Below are 10,817 nucleotides of genomic sequence, written 5' to 3' on the forward strand. Positions count from 1 at the left end.
GATAGAACACATTTGTTACCCACTTTTATTTGTCAATTAGGACCATTTTATTAATGATTTATCACCTTCAAGTGCACAATTGCATTAGATTTGGAACTTTGCCTAAGTTTCTAAGGTTCAGTGCACTAGGGGCATTTTGGTCCAAAAAATGAACTTTTGAGAAAATGTACAAGAAAAATTGACAAAGTGCATTTTATGTCCAGTTGATGAATGGTGAAATTATATTTTTTAAAATTCATTTAGTTTGGGAGTAATTAAATAAAAAAAGTCAACACTTTCTTAAGTGTCTTAGTTTGTCCTAGTTTTTGGTTTGCCTTGTGTGGAAATTTTTATATAATTTTGTGCAGCCTGAAACTTGGTTAATTTAATAATTCTCCCTTCTAATTATGAATTTAATTCTGGACATGAATTAGATTTTATTATATCATATGCTATTTAATTGAATTATGTGATTTATGTGACATAGGTGGCATGTGACTTGTGCATCAATTGGGCAATTGAGGTCAACACTCTCCTTGAGGTCAATGGCTGATGGTTTGCACGTGAATTATGATTATTTTGAGGGATTAGATCAGCTAAAATGATGTGGAGGACACATGGGAAATTAGGCACACACATTGGAATCATCTACAAACCAATAGAAGTTGCCACCTTGCAAGTGGTGACAGCTCCATTTTTACATTTTAATTTCCTTTTTCCTTATTTTATTAAGCTTCAGCTAATGGGAGACACCAAGAGCACGCAATGTTGATGTAAAGAAGAAGAGGATTGTTTCATTTAAGTTCTTCCTTGGACAGCCATGATGAATTTTGCCACTCTTTGTTTGGCAATAAATCTTGTTTTTTCAATTAGTGAAAATCTTGTGTTAAATATTACATAATCTTGTGGTGTTAATGCTTGTGTTGTTGAGTAGCTTGACATAATCTTGTGGTTGCTCAATTATGTGTTTGACCATGGCTGTTGAGAGAGGATTTTGAGTGAATCACTTGGCTAATGTCTTCACCAATTGGTTAATTGAACTAGGGACTTTAATCTAAGACCTAGGGAGGTTAGCTAATTAGGTTAATTGGCTTAGGATAATTTTCTTAAGTCATGACAGCTTTAGTCAAGAGGAAAGGGAAGCTAAACTTAGCCTAATCATGAGAAGATAATGAGTCCAAAATCAACTAATCTCTAGGGTTCCATTATTGTGAAAAGGGAAGTTCATTTCACTCACTTCACTAGCATTTTAATTACTTGCACATTAGGTAATTAGTTTAGATAATTAGCTAGGTAACTAAATTCCTACAAACTTTGGTTGATTTATTTCACTAGATAACTTTCAATTAGACTTAAAACCATTCCTTGGGAGATGACCTAGGGTTGGCCCTATAGCATTAGGGTTAGCTTTAGTGTAATTTTGAGGATAAGCGACTAATTTCCTATCAAAATTTTGGCGCCGTTGCCGGGGAATGGTTTAAGTTTAATTCTAAGGTTGTTTAGTACTTAATTTACATTTTTAGTGTTCCTGAAAATTTTTTTGAAAAATTATAAAATTGTGTTTTTGTGTTTTGTTTAGTGTTTTTTTGTGTTTTTGAGTGTTTTATTCTGTTTTGAAAAAGAAAAAAAAATTAGTGCAATTTTCGTTGGTTTGGTGTAGAGCTGAAAATACTCTGTTTCTAGTGTCTCTGTCTGAAATTGAAAAATTAACTGGGAATGAGTCTGAGGGAATTTGAACTTGAAATTTATTTCATTGAAAGCTCTATATCTTAGCTTCACTTTAAAATTGTTTGGTCAATTTTGGACGTGGGAAGTGTCCTGTGGAAATTTTACAATCTAACAAGGTCCAGGGAGCCATTACAGAGGATTCCCAAAACCCTGTTTCAACTTTGAGTTAGCATATCTTCCTCTTTGTGCGTTCAAATTGATTGATTCCAGTTTCATTTTTCTTATCACTGTCTTATCTTTGTTTCTTGTGTTTAGGATTTTCTTCAATTTTTCCATTTTCCTATTTGAAAGTTTGTTAGAAGCTCTGAAGGTCTTCTGGACGAAATCCTGTTTCTCCAGACCTGAGGACCAACTTGTGAAAAATTCTGGGAACGATTGGGAAGGATTTTTAATCTAAAAGTTTTATATAATTTTCCTGTATATCTCTTGTGTTTCTCATAAAAGTTTCAGGGGAATTTATCATGTGGATTTGCTGATAGAAAATTCACAAGTTCACTGTCTCCAGAGAGCCTACTGTGCGAATTCCAGAATTGCCAAAGCTTCTTGATTGAGCATTTCTAACTCTCTTTCTACTTGTTTGGTGTTATTTTTTTTTCATTTTGTTGCTATTGAGTATAAAAAAAAAAAGAAAAAAAATTTCTCTTGCTTTTGTGTGTTTTGAATTGTTTCATGTTGATTTGCATTTTAGTTTAGCTTGTTCTTTGTTCTTAATTTTCTTGAGCTTGATTAGTGCATGACCCGAAGAAAACATACCTCTTTTGTTGAATTAGATCCAGAAATTGAAAGAACTATTTCTAGATTGAGAAGATCACAACCTATTCTTGATTCTCATTTGGTTTGTAATTCAACAATGGAAGGTATCTTAGGACATGAGCATGTGCATAATGAGGGCCATGGGAATGGGAATGAGAATTTGCATGATGATGGCCATGTTAATAATGAATTTGAAGGCTTGCATAACCCTAGAGAGGAGAGGAGCATTAGGCAATTAACTCAACCTAATTGGCATGATAATCCTTATGGCTTATATGTTCCTCCTACTAATGTTCAATTTGAAATTAAATCCTCTTTGATTAATGCATTGCCTAAATTTCATGGGTTACCAGGAGAGGATTGCCATAGGTTTTTGCATACTCTCCTATTGGTTTGTGATACTATGAAGCCTATGCATGTAAATGTTGATGATGTTCAAGCTAAGGCTTTTGTATTTTCTCTTGAAGGTTTAGCAAAGGAGTGGTATTTCAACTACCCTTCTTATGTGAAAGTGAGCACATGGGCGAGCTAAGAAGACTCTTCTTAGATAAATTCTTTCCAAATTCCAAGGTCACCAATTTGAGGAAGCAAATCTATGGGGTCCAACAAGGAGAGGATGAGAGTCTCTATGAGTATTGGACTAGATTCCAAGGCCTTTTGGCTAAATGCCCACACCATCAAATTTCTAGTGAGAATTTAGTCCAATATTTCTATGAGGGCTTGATTCCAAGAGACAAAGTTAACATTGATGCCGCTAGTGGTGGATGCTTGATTGACCTCACTTCCTTAAAGGCTTGGGAACTAATTGACAAGATGGCTTCAAGTGGTGCTCAATACTCTACAAGGAAAAGAGAAATGTGAATATGGTAGGTTCCTCAATTCTTAATGATTCATATGTGGACTTGCTAGCTGCCAAGATTGGGAGAATGTTGGCTCCACAAATATCTCAAGTGAGCAATGTAAGTACTTCTCAAGCACTTGTCCCTTATTCTTGTACTTTTTGTGACTCACCTATGCATGTAGAAAGCAATTGTCCTATTAAGTTTGAACAAGTAAATGCTATCTACAATGGAAAACAATCCTATGGTGGGAGGCAAGGGCAAGGAGCTTATTCTAATACTTACAACCCTTCATGGAGAGACCATCCTAATTTCTCCTATTCAAATCCAAATGTGGCTTTACAAGACAATCAACAAAGAGGATCCTATCAAAACACCTTTGGCCGTGACCCTCCACCTCATTTGTCTCAAGGTAGCTCTTCTCAAAGCTACAATCCAAGTGGTAATTCTCTTGCACCTTCTTCTAATTCTTATAGTGATAGGAGGCTTGTTCCAATTGAGAGTTCTTCTAATTCGAACTCTTCTAATGATGTGAATGTGTTACGTAAGCAGTTGATTGAAATGAACTCCTTGTATAAAAACATGTATGATGGCTTAGGGAACAAGGTAGAGAGTATGGGTAACAAGTGTGAGAACATGAACTCTAAAATTGATGCCCTTACTTCTCAAATGAATATGCTTGCTAACCAATTAAGTGCAGCCAATGCTCAAGCCTCTACATTACCATCCAACACCGTTGCTAATCCTAAAGCTAATCTTAATGCTATCACATTGAGGAGTGGCAAGGAGTTGGGAGAAAGAGTACAAGAAGACAAAAGACAAGGGAAGGCCGAGAAGCCCTCTTTAAATTCTTCAATTGATGTTAATGTTTCTAGTTCTTCTTTTGCTCCTAATGATGCATCTTTTTGTAGAGATGATGAGGATGAAAACATTGAGGAGATCATATGTGAGCAACCACCATCTAAGGTGGAAAAGGGGACTATGGCCGAGTTGTTTAGTAAGGAAAAAGAGGGAGAGGCCGAGCAAAGTGAAACAAGAAAGGAGAGTTCAAGGAAGGAAGAAGGAAAGCAAAGTCAAGAGATTATGAAGAAGCTTCCTTTTCCACAAGCACAAGTGGTCCCTAAGCAAGTAAAGGGACAATTTGATCAAGAGGTATATGATTTCTTCCATAAGATTCATGTTAATGTACCCTTGATGGATGTAGTTAAGAACTTTCCTAAGTATGCCAAATTTTTGAAAGATTGTTGTACAAATAAAAGAAAATTTAGGCCTAATGCAAGGGTACAATTACCCTCATCTGTGAGTGCTATCATGAAGCCTCAACTCCCTATAAAATGTGAGGACCCCGGTTCCTTCACAATTCCATGCAAGATTGGCAACACACATTTTTCTCATGCATTGATAGACTTAGGTGCAGCCATTAATGTTATGCCTCTTTCAATTTATCATGCCTTGAGTCTTGATTGCATGCATAAGACACCTATGATATGCCAATTAGCGGATAGAAGTGTTAGAAGACCACATGGAGTAGTAGAAGACTTGTTGGTTTGTGTTAAAGGTCTATTATTTCCTGTGGATTTCTATGTGCTTGATATGTCAAAAGAAGGGAGTGGGGATGATATTTTGATTTTAGGAAGGCCATTTATGAGGACTGCCCGTACATTGATTGACATGGAAAAAGGTAGTTTGATTTTGAAATGTGGAGAGGATCATGTTATTTTTAATATATATGAAGCAATGAAACATCCTTTTGAGGATTATTCTTTGTTAGGTGTAAGTTCCATTGAGTTATTGCTTCATGATGCTTGTGAGTCTCACATGCTTGATTCTTTCTCACATGTTGATGATGATTTGTCTCTTGTTACTACTACATGTATTGATGGATGTAGTTGTCCTATTTGTTTAGAGATTGATGCATGCTTGAATGATGCAACTACTTCTTCTCATGATTTGTTTAAAATATCTCCTATGCTTGATCTTGAAATGCTTGAGAAGGGTATATCTTCTTGTGTTGTAGGTACTAAAGCCATTAAGGCCGAATCTATGAGTTTTTCTCCACTCGAGCTTGATGTTCTTAGGATTCCCAAGCTATTGGAGGAAAATTCTACACTTTCACATGTCGAGGCTGTGGCTCAAGTCCAAGCACTTGAAGGACAAGTTGCAAGAAAAGGGGGAGGCAGTAAAGAAAGAAGAGGAGAAATCAAAAACAAGTGAGAAGCCTAAAAGGACAAGATAGTACCATGGAATATTCCACCAAATTAGACTTGAAGAAGCTCATTCCCTCTTGTGTAGAGCCACCTACCTTGGAGTTGAAGCCTTTACCATCCAATCTCAAGTATGCATATCTTATTGAGAATGAGAAGCTTCCGGTAATAATTTCTAACTCTTTATCTCTTGGGAGGAAGAAATGCAATTACTTGATGTGTTGAGAAAGAACATACATGCTATTGGTTGGACTTTGTCTGACATTCCTGGTATTGACCCTATTGTGTGCACACATAAAATTTTCTTGAGGACAATGCTAAGCCCATTAGGCAACCACAAGGAGACTTAACCCATTGATTTTAGATGTGGTAAAGAAAGAGGTTGTTAAGCTACTTAGTGCTGGGATCATCTATCCTATAGCTGACAGTGAGTGGGTGTCTCCAACCCAAGTTGTACCTAAGAAAGGGGGGATTACTGTGGTAAAAAATGAGAAAGGAGAGCTTGTTCCAACTAGAGTTCAAAATGCTTGGAGAGTGTGCATAGACTATAGGAAGCTCAATAATGTGACTAGGAAGGACCATTTTCCTTTGCCTTTTATTGATCAAATGCTTGAGAGATTGGCTTCAAGTCCCATTATTGCTTCCTAGATGGGTTAGTGGGTATTTTCAGATTCCTATAGCTCCTAGTGACCAAGATAAGACTACCTTTACATGCCCCTTTGGTACATTTGCCTATAGGAGGATGCCTTTTGGTCTTTGCAATGCACCTGGTACTTTTCAAAGATGCATGATGTCCATATTTTGTGATTTTATTGAACATTGCATGGAAGTCTTTATGGATGATTTTACTGTGTATGGTGAGTCCTTTGATTCATGCTTGCATTCTTTAGATAAAGTGCTTGGTAGGTGCATTGAAAAGAAGCTTGTGCTTAACTTTGAAAAATGCCATTTCATGGTAGATAAAGGAATTGTTTTAGGCCATTTGATTTCTTCCAATGGCATAGAGGTGGATAAGGCCAAAGTAGATGTGATTGCTTCTTTGCCATATCCTGTTTGTTTTGAAAGATTTGAGATCATTTTTGGGACATGCAGGCTTTTATAGGAGATTTATAAAGGGGTTTAGTGAAATTGCTTTGCCTATGTCTAAACTCTTACAAAAGATGTTGATTTTGTTTTTGATGATGCTTGCAAAAGGAGTTTTGACACTTTGAAAAGCATGCTCATTTCCCCTCCCATTCTTAAAGCCCCAAATTGGTCTTTGCCTTTGAGTTGTCATGTGATGCTTCTAATTTTGCTGTGGGAGCTATGCTTGGTCAAAGAGAGGGCAAGTTATCATATGTGATTGCTTATGCATCTAGGACCCTAGATTCAGCTCAGGTTAATTACACCACAACTGAGAAAGAGTTTTGCTATTGTTTTGCACTTGATAAATTTAGATCATATCTTCTTAACTCTAAAGTTGTTGTGTACACTGACCATGCTGCTGTGAGGTACTTGTTTAAGAAGACAGATTTCTAAGCCTCGCTTGATTCGATGGGTGATCTTGATGCAAGAATTTGATGTGGAGATAAGGGATAGGAGTGGTTCTACCAATCAAGTAGCGGATCATTTGTCTAGACTACCTCATTTAAAGCTACTATGGTAAACTCTAACCCTACTATTCCTTGTGATTCATTTCCTGATGAGGCATTGTGTGCCATTTCATCAGCTCTAAGCTCCATGGTATGCCTCTTTTGCTAACTATATTGAGTGTGGAGTCTGCCTCCTTGTGCTTCACGTTTTGCCATTGAAAAATTGAAAAGAGAGTCTAGATTTTACATTTGGGAACCACCTTTGATGTGGAAGATTTGTAGTGATAAAGTGATTAGGAGGTGTGTTGATGATGTTGATGTGCCTTCTATTCTTGAATTTTGTCACTCTCATGCATGTGGTGGTCATTTTAGCTCAAATAAGACAGCTAGGAAGGTTTAGATTGTGGATTGTATTGGCCTAGCTTGTTTAAAGACTCTTATAATTTTTGTAAAGCATGCTTGAAATGTCAAAAGGTTAGTAGTTGGGGTAAGAGACATGAAATGCCTCAACAACCCATTTTATTTTGTGAGATTTTTGATGTTTGGGGCATTGACTTCATGGGTCCCTTTCCACCATCCTTTAGTTTTGAGTACATATTACTTGGTGTTGATTATGTTTCAAAGTGGATTGAAGCCATTCCTACTAGAACTTGTGATGCTAAGATTGTTTTGAAGTTTCTCAAATCTAATTTTTTTGTAGGTATGGAGTTCCTAAGGCCTTGGTAAGTGACCAAGGACCCACTTTGCAATAAGATGATGAAGGCTCTCTTGCTAAATATGGGGTGCATCACAAAATCTCTACACCAATCATCCCCAAACTAATGGCCAAGCCGAAGTATCAAATAGAGAAGTCAAGAAGATCCTAACCAAGGTGGTGAACACAAATAGGAAGGATTGGTCTTTACACTTAGAGGATGCTTTGTGGGCTTATCGGACCGCTTATAAGACTCCCATTGGCATGTCTCCTTTTCGATTGGTATATGGAAAGGCTTGTCACCTCCCTGTGGAGATAGAGCATAAGGCCTATTGGGCCATCAAGAAACTCAACTTGGATTTCCATCTTTCGGCTAAGGAGAGATTTCTTCAAATGCAAGAACTTGAGGAGCTTAGGTTGGATGCCTATGAGTCTTCTAGGATCTATAAGGAGAAAACAAGGATCCTTCATGACAAGCTAATCTTGAGGAAAAAGTTCCAAGAAGGAGATCAAGTCCTCTTGTTCCAAACAAGGTTTATTCATAAGCATGCCAAGTTTGAAGTCTAAGTGGGAGGGACCATATCTAGTGACCAAGGTGTTTCCCTATGGGTTTTGCAACTCTTGAATAAAGCCACGGGTTCCACCATGCAAATCAATGGTCACCTATGCAAGCTCTACAAAGATGCCAAATCACTTCAAAAGGAGGAGGACTTCTCTCAACATGTTTTTGAACCACCATGATAAGGTTGTATCTCTCCAACCTTGAGCTTTTACTTTCCTTTAATTGATATATTTAATGATAGGTATAGTTCAAGTGTGGGGGGAGATGAACCTAGTAGGAAAATTAGAGTTTATTTGCTTTATTTGACTTCTTTGTTTTGTGTTTTAGTTTGAAAAAAAAAAAATATCTGCACCACACTTTTGTTATGCATTCATTATTGATCTCACCTTATTTTATCACTAGTCTATACATACATTGAGGACAATGCATGATTTAAGTGGGGGAGAGAAATAAACATTTTGTTTTGTTTGTTTGGTTTTGCGTTGTTTTTGGTTTTGCAAAAAAAAAAAAAAAAAAAATAAAAAAAAATTGCTTTGTTTTGTTTTGTTTGAGGTTACTTAATTACCTAGCTCTTGAATGGATATTTTGATTCTTGAGATGTGGTAATTTTTAGGATTGAATAGGTGTGAAGTGAATATTCTTTTACCTGAATTAATGGATTAGAGTGGCATATTACCCTTTCATGGAAGAGGCTAAACACTCATGTGTGATTAATTCCTTAGTGATGTTACCCTCTAGAATTTGTTTCACTTCTTAATTAAGACCACATATCTCGCACTTGTTTGATAGGAGATGAGAGATGGCATTCATAAAAAATAGCCAAAAGCCAAATAGCCAACCTATTATCATTTATTATCCTTTGTTAGCCACTTTGAGCCTTTGGTTTGATTCTTAAATATATATATATATATATATTCACCCTATTTTTCCCCAAGGAATGCATGTTACACTTTTATATGTCTTTTTAATATTCATTGCATGTCCTAGATCAAATGAGTGGATGCCTATTATTATTTTTCTATCCATTACTCTTTCCTTTATTGTTACACCATTACATCCATTACTTCCATTGTTTCAAAGAGTTAGGGGCAACCAAAAAAAAAACAAACATAGATAGATTTGAAAAAAAAAATATAGTCAAAAAGAAAAGAAATAAAGTTGCTAGAAAAAGAAAAAAAAAGAAGAAGAGATAAAAAAAAGAAGGAAAAAAAAAGTTGCCTAGCTCATCCATTCCATTTGTTTTATTATTTCTTATCATTTCTTTCCATCCTCATTGTGTTAAGGTGTTCACTCAATTGAGTTAGGTTATGCTTTGCATATTAAGGGGATATATCTTGATTTAGCATTATTTTGATGCTAACCCTATTTTTTATATACATGCATTTCTTAGACATCCTTTCATTACCTATATCACAACCTAATAAAGTCCACTTGATTCTTGATTGCAAGTGCTATTTAGTGATGGAGATGTAGAAGGGTTACAAATTTATAGTAGGGTTTATCCTAAGAAATTTTGAGTGAAATTTAATACCTTATACACTTTGAGTGATGAGAGCAAACACTTAACCTAGAGAGGCTTACTCTTTGACATTGATTCTTGGTAAGGGTTTGTTTGTGATGTGCATAATTCTTTCCTAATTATTGCCACATTGATTGATAATTTGTAGAAGTTCATGAGCTAGTATTTTAGTGACTTGAAACAATGTTTTTCTCTTATTTCTTTGTCTATAGTTTCTTTTGGGACCTTTTTCACTTGATTTTGCCCGGAGTGCAAAAGCTAAGTGGGGGAATTGATAGAACACATTTGTTACCCACTTTTATTTGTCAATTAGGACCATTTTATTAATGATTATCACCTTCAAGTGCACACATTGCATTAGATTTGGAACTTTGCCTAAGTTTCTAGGTTCAGTGCACTAGGGGCATTTTGGTCAACAAATGAACTTTTGAGAAAATGTACAAGAAAATTGACAAAGTGCATTTTATGTCCAGTTGATGAATGGTGAAATTATATTTTTAAAATTCATTTTAGTTTGGGAGTAATTAAATAAAAAAGTCAACACTTTCTTAAGTGTCTTAGTTTGTCCTAGTTTTTGGTTTGCCTTTGTGTGGAAATTTTTATATAATTTGTGCAGCCTAAACTTGGTTAATTTAATAAATTCTCCCTTCTAATTATGAATTTAATTCTGGACATGAATTAGATTTTATTATATCATATGCTATTTAATTGAATTATGTGATTTATGTGACATAGGTGGCATGTGACTTGTGCATCAATTGGGCAATTGAGGTCAACACTCCTTGAGGTCAATGGTTGATGGTTTGCACGTGAATTATGATTATTTTGAGGGATTAGATCAGCTAAATGATGTGGATGACACATGGGAAATTAGGCACACATTGGAATCATCTACAAACCAATAGGAAGTTGCCACCTTGCAAGTGTGACAAGGCTCCCATTTACATTTTAATTTCTTTTTCCTTTTT

At 35.8% G+C, this 10,817-nt stretch overlaps 1 non-coding gene across 1 annotated transcript; it reads right to left on the reverse strand.

The window, feature by feature from the left end:
* Positions 1-3,036: 3,036 nt before the first annotated feature.
* On the reverse strand, positions 3,037-3,143 carry LOC129307575 (small nucleolar RNA R71). Its single transcript, XR_008592461.1, has one exon. It is a non-coding gene; the product is annotated as a small nucleolar RNA R71 (small nucleolar RNA).
* Positions 3,144-10,817: the final 7,674 nt, after the last annotated feature.

Source organism: Prosopis cineraria, unplaced genomic scaffold (genome assembly GCF_029017545.1).
Source record: "Prosopis cineraria cultivar Desert tree isolate PC_DT_omini unplaced genomic scaffold, ASM2901754v1 PC3, whole genome shotgun sequence".
In the NCBI taxonomy this organism is placed as follows: domain Eukaryota; kingdom Viridiplantae; phylum Streptophyta; class Magnoliopsida; order Fabales; family Fabaceae; genus Prosopis; species Prosopis cineraria.